Source organism: Chenopodium quinoa, unplaced genomic scaffold (genome assembly GCF_001683475.1).
Source record: "Chenopodium quinoa cultivar QQ74 unplaced genomic scaffold, ASM168347v1, whole genome shotgun sequence".
Taxonomy (NCBI): domain Eukaryota; kingdom Viridiplantae; phylum Streptophyta; class Magnoliopsida; order Caryophyllales; family Amaranthaceae; genus Chenopodium; species Chenopodium quinoa.
Window position 1 is genome coordinate 4,288,643 of NW_018742798.1, and position 20,131 is coordinate 4,308,773.

The following is a 20,131-nucleotide window of genomic DNA, read 5'->3' on the forward strand; positions in this document are numbered from 1 at the left end:
TTAGGCGTGATTTTCAATTACATATTCCCTTTAAACATGCAATATGGTGATCAATAAAAAATATAATAGAATAAACATTAATATTGGAAACAATTCAACAATAATAATGTTAGTCAAATCAAATATAAAATTAACCTAATCATGATACTAGCAATATTAAAATAAGAGTAATTAAGTGAATCAATTACTCACTTTCCGCGTTTCCTTGAATTGCTACATCATGAATAAATTGTTAGTAACTTCAATTAAAATATAAAGTAAATGAAAATTAAATTAAATAAGAAGTAGAGTTGATTTGATCCAAACCCTCAGTTATTTGTACCTTTCACGCCTTGGCTTAAGGACGGAACCTCGGGTTAAGTATAGACTCCTTGGAGTGCTTAGGGGAATTGTTATAGAAGAATAAGGAGGCTAGAAATTTGGTTAAAGAGGGAGAAGAGAATGATTTTTGGTGTAAGGTGAGAGAGAATGATTATTGGTGCCCCGAACTGCAGAGAGGAGGGGGGTATTTATAGGGAAAATGAGCAGAGGGAACACACGGAACCCTAAAAAGATAAAAACCCTAAAAAAGGCTACCGCGACACGGCAGATTCTACCGTGTCACGGGGGAAATTAGCGTGACGCGGGGAAAAATAGAGTGACGCGGGAAATATTTGACCTACGGGAGTAAAAACGCGTGAAGGGATTACGCGAAAAAGACACGGAGTTGTCCCGTGTCACAGCACTGGCACCGTGACACGGGAATTCCTACCGTGACACGGCAGCAATTCCCGTGTCGCGGCACAGTTCCATGTGACGCGGGGAAGTTTTAAGCACCGTGACACGGCAGAAAACGCCGTGACGTGGCAAAGTCCACCGTGTCACGGCATATGGCGCCGGGTCACGGTACTTATGCCAAGTCATGGGGCACTAAAAAACATGAAAATCCCCTCCAAATTACCGTGTCACGGGAATTTCTCCCGTGCCACGTCAGATCTTGCCGCGTCGCGGCATTTTAGCTGCTGCGCGGTAATTTCAGTTTTTTACGCGTTTTTACAATCATCATAACTTTTGATCCGTAACTTGGAATAAAGCATATAATATATCATTGAAAAGCTTATCAAGTCTATTTTCCAACCCAATTAGAATCAGGTCAAAATAATTTGTAGATTTTAGTATATGGCCGTTTTAGTAGAAGGGTGTCGGTTTTGGGCCGAGTTTAATGTTTTGCTCATATCTATTTTGTTATAGCTCGGAATTGGGCTTATGATATATGGTTTGAAATATTATTTAAAGGCCTATCCAAAAAAAATGATAGGATCAAAATTTTATATCCATAAAATCAGTTGCTCTCAGTTTTGCGATGTGGACACGAAAAGTGGAAAATAGGTTATGGTTTAGGGAAATGAGCTAGAAATTGGATTGGTTCATGAAATATATTGGATAGAACATGGATTTAAGCACTCCAAAGATTAAATACTCAACTCGACCAATAATGGCGGTGAAAGGTGTTCATCAACGGGTTTGGTTTTGGGGAGACATTTTTAGGTGTCTACAGAAGCCCCCACTTTGACTGAGTTTGTAGAAACGTCAGTTTTGAAAACAATAGTCAAAGTAGCCGATAGGGACGGAGAATGATTAAAGACGTTCTGCGATCCTAAATCATTCTTTATACGCCGATACCTGCAGAAAAGTGTTAGTTCTACAGATAAAAGAGTAAAGGGATAGAATGCTTATCTAACACCAGTGTATTAGTGGCAAATGAGCTTGGTAGCTTCCTATGCTTGAAGGGATCCACCGAATGACGTCTGTTGAAACGCTTTCCACGCTTGAAGAAAGCCGACTGAGGAGTTTGGTAGTTTTCTAAGCCTGAAGAAACCTATTGGATAATACTTTCCATGCTTGAGGAAAGTCGTCGTTTGAATTTGGTGTCATTCTATGCTTGAAGAAATCCACCGATGATGCTTTCCATGCTTGAGGAAATCCGACTTGGCGGTTTTCTATACTTGAAGAAAAATCCACCGATAACGCTTTCCAAGCTTGAGGAAAGCCGACTTGACGGTTTTCTATACTTGAAGAAAAATCCACCGATAACGCTTTCCAAGCCTGAGGAAAACCGACTGATGAATATGGTGTCATTCTATGCTTGAAGAGTTCCACCGATAATGCCTTCCATGCTTGAGGAAAGCCGATTTGGCGGTTTTCTATACTTGAAGAAAAATCCACCGGATAATACTTTCCATGCTTGAGAAAAGTCGAAAGATGATGAGATTGCAAGTCTCTGTGTATCGAGAACCTTGCGTCATGAAATGATGGTGGTCCGCTTGTCCCCGGACGTGGGCTGTAGATGGTCCGCTTGTCCCCGGACGTGGGCTGTAGTTGGTTCGCTTGTCCCCAAACGTGGGTTGTAAATGGTCCGCTTGTCCCCCGGACGTGGGCTGTAGATAAGACCTGCAAAATAAAATTTTCTAGGGGACTCGTATAGACTATGATTGACTTGACCAACTGATTTGACCAAGTTTGACTTGACATGACATGACATGTGTATGACTTGTGATTGTGTGTGTCTTGAGTGAGTGTGTGTACTGACACAAGCAATTAAAAATGCAAAAGCAAAAGACTTGACCAAGTTTGACTCGACATGACATGTGTATGACTTGTGAGTGTGTGTGTGTGTGTATATGTGTGTGTGCAGACACAAGCAAACGAAGATGCAAAAGCAAAAAATTTCCATCAATTTTTGTCATGAGTGGAGGGTACCGACTTTCTCCCGAAAAAGAAAGATGTGAAAACTGAACTTTTATTTCGAACTTCCTTCGATGAAAACTTGGAAAAAGTTTTTGAACTTCCTCAAAATAAAATAATGAAAAAGGAAAGAAGTTTTGAACTTCCTACTTGAGCAAGACGAAATGAATCGTATGGATTGAATTTCTTGTCCTGAAAATAATGTATGCATGATGCAAGCTCTTAGGCTAGGAGGCTAAGGACAATTACATCATGTGATACGATAGATGAATGAACTTAAGTCATGGAGCTAAGCATCATATATGGTGTAAAGAAGCGATTTTGAACGTCACTTAGGTCTGGAAGCTAAGCACGTATAGTGATTATTACATAATGAACGTTGCTTAGGTCAAGGAGCTAAGCACGATATGCTTTGTATGATTAAAAATCATTGATATATAAATGTTTCTTAGCACATTATGCAAAACAATGAACATTGCTCAGGTCAGGAAGCTAAGTAAGTATACAATGTTTCTTTAAATATGATGAAACATGCACAGTGTTGAAACAAGATTTCATGATAAAGGGCTCTTAAAGGGAAGGATGATTGATATGGATATGGATGTGTGAGTGAAGTGTGTGAATGTGATACTAAGGCTGGCTGCAAGGGTTATGGCGATGGAAAGAGATGTGAGAAGAGTTAAAGATGATGACTCTTCAGGCTGGGGTAAGCTAATGTGATTTGGGTTCAAGCCCCCAAGTCTAGCTCTAAATGGGTAGGGATAAGTATTGGATATTCTTTGACTCGATCATGTATAGATATGAATGTGAATGTGGCCGCACCTCAATGTGAGGTTGCCTATGTATCCGTTAGGAATCAGGCCGAACGTAGCTCTAACCAAACTTTGCACAAGTGTATGTACACCTCAAAGAGGTCTTTCAAGGGTTGTAAAGTGGTTAAGTTGATGGTTTAAGGAAGAAAGGGATAAAAGGCTCAAGACCCGAGAGAATCCCCAAGATGTGTAATTTTGAATTTGAAAATTTTGAATTTTGCAAGTTTATTTTCAACTTTTTTTCTTCTTTTTTTTTTAATTTTGAATTTCTTTTTTTTTTCTTTTGAATCAATGTAGACAATCTCAGATCATGCGGTCCGTCACTCACTTAGCATTCATGTTTCTCAGGCACGGTACCAAGCACTCGATGAGAGACGCAATTTGAGACGTGTTCATATCACAGACATTGGAACACTTGCCTTTAGACATTGTTTTATTGTTACTTTGCTGCTTTCTCTTTTTTTTTACTTGCTTTTTGAATGTTATACAATTACACATCTTCCAATCCCAGGGTTAAGTGAATGTGGGTTGAAGAAATGAAGGCCAAACGTTAGACGAGGCTCAAAATGGTTGATGAAGAAATGGAATGTGATTGAACGGTTAACAGGGAATGACATGGTTGCAAAGGTGCCTCAAGTCATTGGTGTACCTTGGGTTTAGTTCGGTAATTGATTTTTTTTTTTTACGTTTTTTTAATTTTTTTTTTAGAATGAATGAATGAATGAAAAATTCTATGATCGAGACGTAAAGGAAAATTGCTCATTTTATTGGAAAAGGTGAACGAAACACATGAAACATATAAAAAAAATTCAAAGTGGAAAACCTATGCTAGACATGAATGGGGGAATGATAAAGAAAGAAATTATGAAATCTTGCACGAAGGATCTGCGTGCCTTGTATTCATTACTTCTTGCCGCCTGGAGGGACAGGAAGTTTGTTTGCATCCATCAGGTCTTGAATGACGTCCTTCAAATTCCAACATTGCTCTGTAGTGTGGCCCCTTCCTTGATGGTACTTGCAATAGGCATTGGGATTCCATTTGGCGCTCCTTTCTTCAGGTTTTGGCTCTGGAAATGGTCCAATAGGCGTGATCAAGCCTTGACCGTAAAGGCGATCAAAGGTCGCATCATGAGTGTAAGTTCTTTTCTTCTTGGGCAATGGAGCATCAAGAGCTAACACTTCATTGATATCAACTCGGCTTATATTGTTGGTAGTATTTTTGTGCTTAGAAGACGAAGAAGAAGGATGGTCGTTCTTCTTGTTTTTCCAAGTGTTATTATTGTTACTACCAGCAGCCTTTATTAGCTCATCCTCGATATTGATGCTGATGTCGTATACAGCTTCGAAAGTGTTCAGTGGAAGAAATTTGCGATGTTCCTTATATTTATGAGTTAGATTTTGAATAAAGAGGCGAACCATCTCTCTTTCTTTGGGAGGATCTACCAAGAGTGAAGCTGTTTCCCTCCACCTGTTTAGGTAAGTGGTGAAGCCTTCATTCTCTTTCTGTTTGAGAATGGAGAGTTCACGTTCAGAAGTTTTGGTTTGAATGTTACACTTGTAACGATTCATGAAACTGTCGGTGACATCTTGCCAAGTCGCAGTATGCTTGGCATCTAAGGAATAAAACCATTGTTGGCAAGCATGTTCTAAGGAGAGAGGGAACACCGTAGGGAAGAGTGTTACGTCCAATCCCTTAAGAGCCATGGTTGTAGAGAACGCCTTCAAATGGAATATTGGATTGTCAGTAGGCTTGAACTTTGGAATATCAGCAGTGGAGAACTTTTCAGGGAGTCTGTCCTTCACATCCAAAGGAGTGGGAGGCCGTTCCACATAAGTGAAATCCTCAGAAATCTTACTCATTTGTTCCTTCAATTTGTCAAGGGTGGAGATAGTGACCTTGTTTTATTCCATGGTAGTGACCCTAGTGGTAAGGGTTTGCATCATGGCAGACAGTGCCTCGATGGATTTGTTGATGTTCTCAATATCTTCTTTAGTGGTCATTGAAAGGTGACGAGTAATGGAGATGGCAAAGTTCTCTTTGAACGCCTATTAGATCTGAGAGATTATTGCGGTAATGACTCGAACCGTATTAATCTATCCCTGTTCCTTGACCAAGTCCTGTGAAATAAAATAATTCACTTAATTGTTTGACTCATTGCTCAAGATAGGAAAGGAAGGAAAAAAATAGACACTTGAAAACAGGTGAGAAAACTCCACTCATTTTTTTATTATGACGAAAAAAGGGTGCATGAACCTAATATACGATCATAAACGACCTGGTGCACGACTCGAGTCGGAACATAAAGAAAGTGTGTGGACTATACTTGACTCGTGAGTGACTAAGTGATGTTATAAGACTCGTGGTATGATCGTATAGTTAGACATGTGAACAATAACCAAAATGACTGACGCGAGGACCAAATTAACACGGACGACTTAAAAAAAGCTAACTGGACTTATTTCAAGGGCACCGTGACACGGAAGACTGTACCGTGTCACGTGACGAGCTGCCGTGACGCGGTGCTTTTTTTTTTTTCTGCAGGTCCACCGCGCCACGGTGGACTGTGCCGTGGCACGGGAATGTTTACCGCACCACGGGAAACCCCACCGTGCCACGGTGGATGCTGACGTGGCACGGGGAATTTTTTTTTCTTTTTTTTTCCTTTTTTTTTTGGAAATCCACCGTGTCACGGTGAAAATTTGCCGTGACACGGTAAAGTTTCCTGTGGTGCGGCGGATTTTTTTTTTTTTTTTTGCTGCATGTCCACCGCGCCACGGTGGACTGTGCCGTGGCACGGGACTGTTTACCGCGCCACGGGAAACTCCACCGTCCCACGGTTGATGCTGACGTGGCACCGGGGATTTTTTTTTTTCTTTTTTCCCCCCTTTTTATTTGGAAATCCACCGTGTCACGGTGAAAATTTGTCGTGACACGGTAGAGTTTCCCGTGGTGCGGCGGATTTTTTTTTTTTTTTGCTGCAGGTCCACCGCGCCACGGTGGACTATTTCGTGGCACGGGACTGTTAACCGCGCCACGGGAAACTCCACCGTGCCACGGTGGATACTGACGTGGCACGGGGAATTTATTTTTTTTTTTTTAAAAAAAATCTATAATTTTGAAATTCTACTTGTTTATTTTTAAAGGGAGGATACCATCCGACTTACTCCGAAAAAAAAACGACACAAAAAACAAGACTACCCTAAAATACGGTCAAAAAGTAGTGCACGACTAAAGAAAAAAGTGTGTGAACACGATATGTGAGTGATTAGGTGAGGTTATGGACGCGTGTTTTGACCGTACAGCTAGACATGACACCAAATCGGACACAACATCCACATACGGACGCACAAGAATAAAAAAAAGACTGACAGGACACTTTACCTGGGCACCGTGTCACGGTGCAGACTGTCGTGACACGGTGCAGTCTACTGTCAGACGGTAGAAAGCCCCGTGTCACGGCACTGTTCACCGTGGCGCGGCAGAACATGCCATGACATGGTGCACAGTTCCAGGTCATTTTTGTGATTTTTCCAGATTTTAAACGATTTTATGTCCGTACTAATTACTATGTGAGAATAAAAACCCTCGGTCATGGGTTAAACAAAAGAGTAAACACATGAAGGTTAGCATTTAGGCACGATGATGTAAAAGAAGTTCGCAACCTAGAGTCAAGATCTATGTTCAACTATTGGTCAAGCTTTGGGTGTCAAAAGGGTACCATGGTTAAGAGTATGGACGCGTTAGCAAGGCAGCCTCCCTTGAGGGTGTATGCCAACGGGCGGCTCCGCGAGTTCGTGATGAAATCGAACTCGACTCCATGGTTTGGGTGGATTTAATAACTCGGATGAACCCTTATTGCCATGAGCGTTTTTGGGTCGATAGAGCTTAAATCCCCCGGGGCTAAGACGCATGTAGAACACATACGTTTTTTCAGAAAAATCGAAAGAAGTTGACTGTGTGAAGAGAAAATAAGCCACCGAACTGATTTTAGGACTGCCGTGACACGGCGAAAATTCCCGTGTCACGGTACTGTGCACCGTCAGACGGTGCACTGTACCATGACTGATATGTCTATTTTATATAGTGTTTTACCCCCTTCCCGTGGTCATTATTAGTAGTGTTTTTGGCTCTTTCGGGCCACTTTTATTACTAATTTGTGTGTTCTAGTGTTTTTGTAGTTTTAGTTATATTTTACAGGAAATTGCACTCTTGGAGCATTTTCCCGAGCCTTATTGGATCGACTACGGAAGCTAGAAGGACACGACCACTTTTGGATCCCAAGATCGGTGAGAGCCGGTGACTAAGGGCTCGGTTATTTGGATCACGAGGCAATTGGACCATGTATTCGAGACCCGAGAGGAAATATGGATTGGGCCGAGAAATCTAGCCCAATCGAAGTCCAAGCCTTGAAGATGAAGACCGGGCCCGATCACGCTCGATCGGGCGGCCGCGCGTATGAGTGCCATGAAGGAAAGGCGTGCCCGATCGGGTGAGCGTAGGCTCGATCGGGCGCGGCATATCAGAAGGAGCGTTATAAAAAAGGCGTGCCCGATCGAGCGACCCTTCGCCCGATCGGGCACTTGTTTTTCTAGAGGCTGATTAAGCTTAGTTTAATTCGTGTTTTAGGGAAGTATATATACGTTTTGTACGGATTATTTACGGACCCTCCTTCTCTTAGACTTTCTCTCTCTACTTAGTATTTTTCTCTCTCTTAAATTCTCTCTAAACTCTTGTTCTTAATTCCTTCATTAATTTCAGATTTATTTTGGTACAATTTCTTCCCTTTTTTCAAGAGTCTTTCAAGTCTCATCCACTCATCTTAATTAAATACCGATCACTCAAATCGATAAATAATCAAGAATCCTCCCCAGTGGAGTCGCCAAATTGTAGGCGTCGTTTGAAGTGCGCCTACGTTAAAAGCATGTGTGAATATGCTTGGCACTCATAGGAAGTGGGAATCGACATAATACGATTAGGGACAAGGAAAGTAGGGAGCCGCCAACAAGTTTTTAAGGAACTTGTAAACCGTTCACGGATCATAATAGGCAACCACGAATGAAGGGACAACGATAGGCAACAACGATTGACCCGTGAAGGTTACACCCCATTCATAATCCATGAGATTACTAACTCCATATGGTTCGGAACCACGAAAGGAGGATCGGGGATGATGGTACGAAGTGAGTCATGGAGTCACATTCACCCGTATTGGCCTCTACTCGATTCTTATAGTGAAAAGTGATTCCTGAAATCTCAAAGGCATACAAATAAAATATTCAATTTGCTCCAATCTATTATTAAGCTAAATTGGTTTAATATTAATGCAACATATAATTATAAAATATTGTGATCACTTGATTAAACAACAAGATTAAAAAGGAACCTAAACCGGTTGTCCAAATTATCTTATTAGGCGTGATTTTCAATTACATATTCCCTTTAAACATGAAATATGGTGATCAATAAAAAATATAATAGAATAAACATTAATATTGGAAACAATTCAACAATAATAATGTTAGTCAAATCAAATATAAAATTAACCTAATCATGATACTAGCAATATTAAAATAAGAGTAATTAAGTGAATCAATTACTCACTTTCCGCGTTTCCTTGAATTGCTACATCATGAATAAACTGTTAGTAACTTCAATTAAAATATAAAGTAAATGAAAATTAAATTAAATAAGAAGTAGAGTTGATTTGGTCCAAACCCTCAGTTATTTGTACCTTTCACGCCTTGGTTTAAGGACGGAACCTCGGGTTAAGTATAGACTCCTTGGAGTGCTTAGGGGAATTGTTATAGAAGAATAAGGAGGCTAGAAATTAGGTTAAAGAGGGAGAAGAGAATGATTTTTGGTGTAAGGTGAGAGAGAATGATTATTGGTGCCCCGAACTGCAGAAAGGAAGGGGGTATTTATAGGGAAAATGAGCAGAGGGAACATACGGAACCTGACAACCGCACATTAGGGCGCTCTTTAAGGCATATAAATGGGTGATTTTGGATGTATTTAGGCCCGTTTTGGTCGTTTATTGCTTGCCTTGTTACACTCGTTTCCTTCATATTACGTGCTTCACGGGTTTCGGTCTGTTTTTGGTGTGTTAACAGGTATAGTTGACCAAGTTATGTCGAGTCCTGAACCATTGGTGCGTAATCAGGCTATTATCGATCCTAGTCCACCAAGCTAAGACTTTGTTGCGGTTCTCAAGGCTTTGAAAGGCAAGTTAAATAGCAGGCAAGGCAGAACAGTTCACAAATATGACACCTGTTCACTATTTTGCTCATAACTTTTGGTATACAAATGATATTGGAGTGATTATAATTGAATTAGAAAGTAGACCTGAAGAGCTTTCCAACGATATATTGCACGCCTCAAACGGAGCTCTAGATAAGAAGTTGTGACTATTTTAAGAAGACCAAAGTGCCTGCAACCTTCCTGCCTATGCTTGCACGGCCGTGCCAGGCATTAGCACGGCCGTGCCAGGCATTAGCACGGCCGTGCCAAATTTAGCACGGCCGTGCCATTCTCCAGATTCAGCACGGCCGTGCCAGGCATTAGCACGGCCGTGTCAGGCATTAGCACGGCCGTGCCAAAATTGAATATATTGCGGATCAGCTACTGCCATGCTTGCACGGCCGTGCCACTTCTAGCACGGCCGTGCTGATTTACGAAGGGCAACCTACGCAATTTCTTTCTAAATTAAAACATATATATATATATAACCCTATTGTGAGGGTTAAGGGGAAGGAGATTTAGAGATAGTTTTTGAGAGCTTTTGTAGAGAGTTATTGGAGAACGTTCTTAGTATTAGAGATTCTTTAGTTTTCTTAGAGATTATTCTAGCGATTTTAGTTTTCTTGGATTGATTTGAAGCAAGATTTGTGAAGATTCTTTGTATTATCCATTGACGACGGATATCAAAGTTCTAAACTTTTCCATTGATTCGCATCAATACAATTGGTATTATTCATTCTTGTTTATTAATCTAGCTTTATTATTCCTTAATCAGAATTCATGTTTATATCTATTATGCTTTTGGAATTCATTATTTCTTTGATTATGAATATGTTTGAGTAGTCTCCTAGCTAGGGTTTCGGGATGAAACCCAGCCTAGGTAATCTATGTAATTGAGGATTGATTTTGATAAACGGATTGTGATTAAATTGATTATATGCGATTGCATGTTAATTCATTATAATAGGAGTAGCTAACCTAGAATCTTGAATTTGATTGCATGATATCCTTGATTTGAACAAGAGATTGTGAATTGAGTATTTCATTGTTGAATGTGGTTTGATTATGTATCGAGTAATGTTAAGTGCATGAGAAATCCAAGCTTAATATTGCCCGTTGTCTTCCTACCTCATGATATTGATCAGACAAATAGTCTTTGCATATCCCGTTTGTCTCTGTGATTCCTTGTTGCGTAGTTACCGATGGTTTGGTGAATTCCCGTCTTCCCTAGTGTCTTAGTTTATTTGGTTTATCCCATCTTATTAGTAGTATTTTAGAACACCATTTTCCTTTTATTTCGAACTAGCTTAGGTTTAAGATTGATTTGCAATTACTCTTGTTCCTCGTGGACCGAACCTTTATTTGCCATTGTACTTGGTTATAGGGTGTTCGTATAAGTATTGTTTGATTGAGAGTTAGATTGTAGCGACCGATTTAACCCTTGTCAGAACCCTAAAAAGATAAAAACCCTAAAAAAAGGCTACCGCGACACGGCAGATTCTACCGTGTCACGGGGGAAATTAGCGTGACGCGGGGAAAAATAGAGTGATGCGGGAAATATTTGACCTACGGGAGTAAAAACGCGTGAAGGGATTACGCAGAAAAGACACGGAGTTGTCCCGTGTCACAGCACTGGCACCGTGACACGGGAATTCCTACCGTGACACGGCAGTAGTTCCCGTGTCGCGGCACAGTTCCATGTGACGCGGGGAAGTTTTAAGCACCGTGACACGTCAGCAACCCACCGTGACACGGCAGAAAATGTCGTGACGCGGCAAAGTCCACCGTGTCACGACATATGGCGCCGGGTCACGGTACTTATGCCAAGTCACGGGGAACTAAAAAACATGAAAATCCCCTCCAAATTACCGTGTCATGGGAATTTCTCCCGTGCCACGTCAGATCTTGCCGCGTCGCGGCATTTTAACTGTTGCGCGGTAATTCCAGTTTTTTACGCGTTTTTAAAATCACCATAAATTTTGATCCGTAACTTGGAATAAATAATATAATATATCATTGGAAAGATTATCAAGTCTGCTTTCTAATACAATTGAAATCAAGTCAAAATAATTTGTAGATTTTAAGATATGGCCGTTTTAGTAGAAGGGTGTCGGTTTTGAGCCGAGTTTAATGTTTTGCTCATATCTTTTTCGTTATAGCTCGGAATTGGGCTTATGATATATGGTTTGAAAGATTATTTAAAGGCCTATCCAAAAAATAATAATTGGATCAAAATTTTATAGCCATAAAATCAGTTTCTCTCAGTTTTGCGATGTGGACACGAAAAGTGGAAAATAGGTTATGGTTTAGGGAAATGAGCTAGAAATTGGATTGGTTCATGAAATATATTGGATAGAACATGGATTTAAGCACTCCAAAGATTAAATACTCAACTCAACCAATAATGGCGGTGAAAGGTGTTCATCAACGGATTTGGTTTTGGGGAGACATTTTTAGGTGTCTACACCACCGGACAACACTCTTCTAATAATTAAAGCATATGAGGATCAGGAGCTTGAAAAGAAGATTGCAAATTAACTATAGGAGGGGATTTTCTAATGGGAGACAAAAGTTGATCGTCGATAGTTGGATCATTAGTTTGTAGAATGGTAATGGTAGCATTATCCTTACATTGAAATTCCAGAGAAGAGGATAAAGGATAGTGGTATAGGGGTTATTTCCAAAATCATCACCAGGAATAGGAAGAACTCCACTCTCTGGTAATTTGGAGCCAATAGAGTGACGGGAAGACGGAAATCTCGTGACACGATTGACATAGGTGGATTGAGAGCAAGGGATTGATGATATTATGTAATTAAAAATTGGGTATGAAAAAAGGGTAGAGGATGATGATACGAACAAATACATATCTTAGATATATAAATTACTCAATAAACAGAGAAACCCAGAAGACACGAGTCAATAAAATAATTAGTGTATACATGCAAATAGATCTCCAATTGACACAGATAAAATTATATGACTCCTCCCATAAAAAAATTATGAAAGCTTGACACATAACTTATTAATTAATATGCGGTAATTAAATATCGGAGTGGTAATTAGAAACCAAAATAAACTTAGAGCATTGCCACCAATGGGGAGAAAAATGCCCATGGGTAGTTTTTGGGTTTTAATCCAAAAGAAAAAAGTCCCCATCAATGGGCTAAATAAAAAATGCCCATGGGCAAATAATTTTATGATCAAAGTTTGGGCAAAATTAAAATCAGACCAAGAACTAGTGGGCCCCACGTGCATATCTGCCAATAACTTTTTTTTTGCTCACCTTACCTCAAAACGCAGCGTTTTGAGGAAGCGTGTGCTTTGCTTCAAATCAAAACGCAGCGTTTTGAGGAAAGGAAAAGCAAAAAAAAATACTACTTGCAGCCCTGACAGGCGCGTCAGCACGCCCAATCAGGCGCTGACACGCGTCCTGTCAGGTAGCTTTGACCAATCAGGAAATTCCTGATTATTGCAACGGTTATATTTTTGTAACGGGTATTTTGTGCTTTTAAAATAAAAAAAAAAATTTACCAACGGCTAGAAAAAAAATTCCCTACAAATAGAGACCCATTTTGCCTATATTTTCATATTTTCAAAATTCACATAAATTTGTTGTATTTACATTTTCTCTCAATTTCTCCCTCATAATTAGTCATCCTTTTAATATTAGTATTAATATTAATATTATTATTATTATTAATATTATTATTATTATAATTATTATTATTAAAATAAATATTATTATTATTATTATTATTATTATTATTGGAAGTATAATTATTATTGTTATTATTTTAGCAGTATTGTTATTAATATTATTATTGTTGTTATTATTATTTTTGTTATTAATATTATTATTATTTTTATTTTTATTTGTGTTATTATTGTTATTATTGTTATTATTGTGTTAGTTTTTGTAATTAATAAAAAAATAGATATGGATCCCAATAACCCCTTTTACTCACTACTTTCTCAAAATTGTAATGATTTAGACGAGAATTTCATAAATCAACCTCAATTTCAACTTTTCCTACAAAGATTGAGCAACACCTCTTTGCAAAATCCTCCACAACAACAAATACCTCCACAACAACAAATACCTCCACAAATTCCAACTGAAAACACTGATTACGAGCAATCACCTCCTGTCTACCAAGGAAGTAACTCTCAGTACGATGATAGCCAAGAAGAAAATGTGCCTGAGACACCTCAATACCCTCCGTCGACTCAAAGAATGCCGGTGGGTTCCAACCAACAACTCGCTAAAGCTAGTCGTATTTGGTCAGTCGCAGAAGATGAAGCTCTTATTGGGCTATGTTTAAAATACAGTGGAAATGAGAAGGTATTATGAAGAAGATCGCCCTCAACTTCATAGAGCAAGGTCCGGTCGGAGTACAAGTGCCACAATGAATAACAACGAGCCTTTCGAATTTGACGTTGGCCGACCACCAAACGTTGATTTTGACGGGTATATTCAAAGAAGAATTACCCTGCGTGATAGCCAAACCCATTTTTCTTTGAAAGATGATTTAGTTGAGCATATTTGGCAAAAATACGGTCGTACAAATGAATAAATAGTTTTGTAATCGTTAATTTATTTGGTTTGTATGATAGATGTACGATCATTATGTTCCAATGTTGTAATCGTTAGTGTTGTACTAATGAAAAATGAAATTTCGCATAAAATAATTATAAAAATAATTAATATTGTACTCATACATAATTTAATCAATAAAAAAATTTAGTTAAAATGATTTATTTATTTATTTATTTTTATTATATTTTTTTTACAGATCGAATAAGTATTACTTAAAGAATAAATATTATTATTTTATTAAAAAATACATTTTGCATAAATTAATAATAAAAATAATTAAATAATTTAATCAATACAAAATTTTGTTAACAATAAAATTAAGAAATACTAAATTATAAATTTAATGATGTGTAGGAGAGATAAATATTGGTGGGATATAGGGTTAAAAATAGGAGAGAGAATGGTGGGGATTATAATTTTTGACCATTGGTGTAGAAAAAAAATGACCAAGAAAATGCCCATGGGGAGGAGGAGTGAGAAAGTGGTTAGAGAGAGATTGGGCAACCAAAAAAATGCCCATTAGTGGCAATGCTCTTAGAAGAGGGTATAGATAACTTACTTGAAATTCAGTAGAGATGTGTCGGTAGGATTGAGGTTGAACGTGCCATATATAGTTTTGATGCTATTGGAATAAGAAGATGCAAGTTGATGAAGGGGAAAAGGAAAAAAAAATAGGCAAATTGATTTGATGAATTGAAGTTTGGCAAGTAGCAATGTTAGTGGAGTAGAATTGATGAATAGAAAAGAACGGCGTTTGTGACCTGAGAACCTTTCTCCCATACTTTATCTCGGACGTTTTTCCAAAGTGAGCCAATTTTGGCAAATATTAACCAAAATGGTTGCGTGGCAAAAGTATTTACCAAACTAAGCTTCCAGGCTAAAACGCTGTCTCGGTCAGCGTGTTATGCCTGGGTTTTTTTTTAAAAAAAAATCAACCTAAAAACGCTGTCTAGGACAGCGTCTTTGTTGTTGACCTTTTTTTTTTAAAATTTTTGTAATTGCCTTTTATTTATAAAAATGTTTTTAAAAAACAAAAACAGTTATACCAAAGATGCTGTCCCAGACAACGTTTAACTCTGGAACTATAAACGCTGTCTCAGACAGCGTTTAAGGTTATTAATGAAACGCTGTCTGAGACAGCGTTTCTGTCGTTTTTTTTTTCCCTCCAACAGCGTATTTCATTTCATTTCCTCCTCCTTCATTCTCCAACCCCTTCTTTCCCAAACTCTAACTTAATCCCCCTCTCTCTCATACTTGTGCTCCTCCGTGTAGACCGCCGCCGGCGCCGCCACCTCCACCGTCGCCCGCCGTCACCTCCACCGTCGCCCTCCGTGTAGCCCACTATACACTCCCCTCACCCTGAAATAGGTATTCATTCTACTTTCTTTGTGTTTTAAATTCTAGGGTTTATGTTGGTGATTTCTAATTTTTTTGGAATTGGGTTAAAATGTTGATGAGGTTGAGTTGTTAGTGTTAAAAATGTTGAATTGTTAGTGATGGTATTGTTGAATTATTAGTGTTGGTAATTGTTGAATTGTTAGTGTTGATAATGGTAGTGTTGATATTGTTAGTGTTGATAATAGTTTGGATAATGTTGAATTGTTGTTGTTGGTTTTGTTGAAAATTGTTGACAATGGTTGATAATTATTAGGTTTTGAACAATTGTAATTACCTACATTGTTGTGTAATAATGGTGATTTAGGGGTTCTTAGTAGTTAATTTGTAGAGTATGTAAAATTTTTTTGTTTGATTGTGGTGATTTAGGGATGATTTAACGGCTTTACGTAAAATGTGTTTTGGTTGTTATGTAGAATATGGCTGGACAAAATGTAGCGTTGTTATGTCGATGGGGAGGTGAAATTTTGTGTAATGGATCAAATGTGGAGTACAGTGGAGGGAATATGGACCTTATAACACTTGAACCGAACATGACTATGACTGATCTGATGAATGAGGTTCACAATTGTATTGGTTCAAACCCTATGACTGTTGAACTGAACCTTAAAATGAGGTGTGATACTGGTCATGGGGTGCAAGTGTTACCTGTCTCTACGAACAGACATTTGAAAGGTTTGAGGAGCATGGTAGGAATGAAGGGTTTTCCCAATGAGATATATGTAGAAACAGTGCCTATATGTACCCAACAAAGTACTCGAGCAGAACAGCAAGCTACATATGTCTCTGATTACAACACCGCGTCCTTCCAAGAGCCCGCAAACCACATTCCATCGAATGCATATGGGATGGGTTCTTTCACTCGAATGATGCAGGACGACCAATTTCACTTGCCTTTTAGTTCTCATATAGCTTCACCAGTACATGCGGGGGGACGCGTGACAGTGTTCGGCCAGCCTGCTCCGTCGTTATCGAACACCGTGGCATCTTCGCCGATGCAATTGCATAGCTACTCTCCTATGCAAGGTGATGATGGTTCACCGTTTCGAGAAGAGCCAAATCAATTTTGATGATGTTGTGAATAATGAATTGTTGTATGATGTGTATGCGGAAATGGATGATGAGGACGAGAACGGAGAGGGGGATGATGAACCTACACAGGTGGAAGATGGTCAGCCGTTGGTTAGAACTCCCATACCTTGGTTCAGTGAGGTACCCGAGAACTATGAAGTTGATCAGTATTGGGCCGAATCGGGTAGCCACACCTCTTTTGTTCCCGGGGGAGAATTTGAGAAGGGAATGTATATTGAGAGCAAGAAACTGCTTCAAGAAATGGTGAAGATGTATTCTATTCAGAGGAATCAATTCTACACCACAGTGACCTCGAATGATGGTGTCCTACATCTGCGATGCAAGAAGAAATGTGGTTGGATGCTACGGGGTACCAAATCGAGTGAGCACTCATGTGGTTTTACCATAGTCACGTACAAAGGCCCGCATCGGGAGACATGTATCAGTGAAGTACTATCTAATGATCACCCACACTTGGATTCGTCCGTAATAGCCGAGTATGTGAAGTCCTTTGTGCGGAAAGATCCTTCGTTGAAAGTGGAATTCATACAGGAACTGATCTCGAAGCAATTTCATTTCGATGTCCCGTATCGACGAGCGTGGTATGCCAAGGAGAAAGCTATAGCTGAGATATTTGGGGATTGGGAGAGTTCATATGGCAGACTTCCCCACTTCATGCAAGCACTCCTACGGTCGAACCCGGGAACATGTGTCGTATGGAAACACAAAGCTTTAGTGGATGGTGTATACTACAGCAACATGGAAGTGTTTGAACGAGTGTTTTGGATTGGTTGTGCAGGTTCTCGGGGTGCAGCCGGGTCCCAACGATGTTAGGGGATCCGCCTTGAGGACGGTCTGGTTACGAGATACTTTCCAGGGCTTGCCTGCGGACGCCGATGACGCCACAGTACAGAGATACGCTCGAGCGTACTTGTTCTTCCTCATATCCGGCGTGTTGTTCGGCAACAAGAGCGGGAGCCACTTGCAGCTTATTTACCTAAAATGTTAGACCACGACTGGGAGCATATCCGTGGATACAGCTGGGGTAGTGCCTCTTTGGCGGTGTTGTATCGCCAACTTTGCAGAGCCTCACGGAGTGGTGCGCTCGAGATTGGAGGACCTCTGTTTGTGCTTCAGGTATACTACGTATATTATCACAAGCGAATTATGCAATGAGTAATGTCATATTTAACATAGTTTTGTGTTTTGCTATTGAAACTATGGGCTTGGGAGCACATCCACGTAGGAAGACCAGGTAGGCCTGCTGTACATCGTCCGGGGCAGCAGGACCAGGATGACCAGTACGAGCCGTACATCGCTCCGCCTCGCCCTGCAGCTGATGAGGCTTACGGTTGCAGGTTTGTAACAATTGTCATTTTTTTTTCCCATATACGATTTCATTTTGTAAACATACTTACCAAATTTGTTGCCCCAGGTGGATGGTCCCCAAACTCACACAGGCACATGCGGCGACGGGTCTCCCATACTACCGAGACTCCCTTGATCGACTCACTGAGGATCAGGTACAAACTCTGAAGACATTTGTAATCATTTAGGTACTGTGTATACTGATTGTGGACTAACTTATTTAGGATGTGTTATTGCAGATCACATGGGATCCGTATGTACCGGAGTTGGTAGATGTCATGCCTCTACTGGAGCATCAGGGAGAGTGGCGTGCCCGGGTCCCCCTGATCTGTTTCGAGGTTGTGGAGAGTCACCTACCTGATCGCGTCATGTGACAGTTCGGACTGCAGCAGCCTATTCCCCAGAACTGTGACACTGTCGTGCGCCTTCACGACATTGACCGTCGGGGAAAGACGGAGACAAACTGGGCACTGGAGCATTGGCAGTATCTTCAGCTATGGGAGCAGCGGTTGGGTCATATCGTTCAGGGTTATCCCATGCAGGGCGTTATGGATCATGATGATCCGTACATGGTGTGGTACAGGCTTATCACACGCCGTTTCATCAACCCCAGCTACACACCACCGTCCATCCATTACCACCCGACACATGACGTCATTAGCGGATATGTGAGTTTCTTTTACTATACTTATCATCCTCATTTTTTAAATATCATGTACTTGACTGATCGATGATTACTACAGGCGGCGGATATGGTGGCGATGTATGATGCACTGTCCCTCGCCCTTACAGACGGACCCACCAGAGCCCAGGTCCAGCGGATGCGAGATATGTCCGCGACTTCCTTACGCAGACATGGTCACGGTCATCTCATCCAACAGCGGGACGGTGATGATGGTCACTCCATCCATTCGCGGTTCGACCTCGGCTAGAGTAGCAGTGGAGGTGATCCTACGTTGCACACAGAGGAAGAGGAGTACATCTTCCACAGTTCTGCACCCTTCAGAACCCAGGAGGACGCATCGTCCAGCCAGCTCACTCCCCCCCCCCCCCCCGCACCGGAACCCATTCACCACCATTCACCATTACACTCGGCGTCGTCCAAGACGAAGGGACGACAATGAGGCTAGGGAAGGGTTACACCAAATTGATGAGTAGTGAACGTATTGTATCATTGTTTTGTCCTTTTTCCTGGAATGTTGTATATAACGATTGCATTATCAATATAAGACATGCTGGTTGAATGAATCTGTTTGTGTTTTGAAGTTCTGTTTGCTTATTTATCCAAATCGGATTTATGTCAGTCAAAATAGATCCTTCAGGGCTAATGTACATTAAACAACAGACATTTGGAATCCATAGTCGAAAATGGGGAAGAAAGGATGGCCCGTGGTGGTTAATGTGGTTGTTCATGGTGGTTTTAGTGTTGTTGGTTGTGGTGGGTGGTTATCGACGGTTGTTGAATGGTTGGGGTTGGTGGTGGAGCTGGTTGAAGTGTTGTTGGAGGTCAAAAGGGGTGGCAGATGGTGGTCGATGGTGGGGGTTGTTGGTGGATTGTGGTGGCAAGAATCATGGCAGGGGGTGGTGGGTGGGGGCAGAAGAAAGTGGCAGATCAGTGGCAAAAGGTTGATTCTGCTGCTGTTTTGCACACCAGCAGAGAAACGCTGTCCCAGACAGCGTTTTAGGTTGAAAATAAGACGCTGTCTGAGACAGCGTTTTAGGTACAAGGAAGGTTGTACATAAAGCGCTGTCTGGGACAGCGTCTTTGGTATAACTGTTTTTGTTTTTTAAAAACATTTTTATAAATAAAAGGCAATTACAAAATTTTTTTAAAAAAAAGGTCAACAACAAAGACGCTGTCCCAGACAGCGTTTTTAGGTTGATTTTTTTTTAAAAAAAACCCAGGCATAAAACGCTGACCGA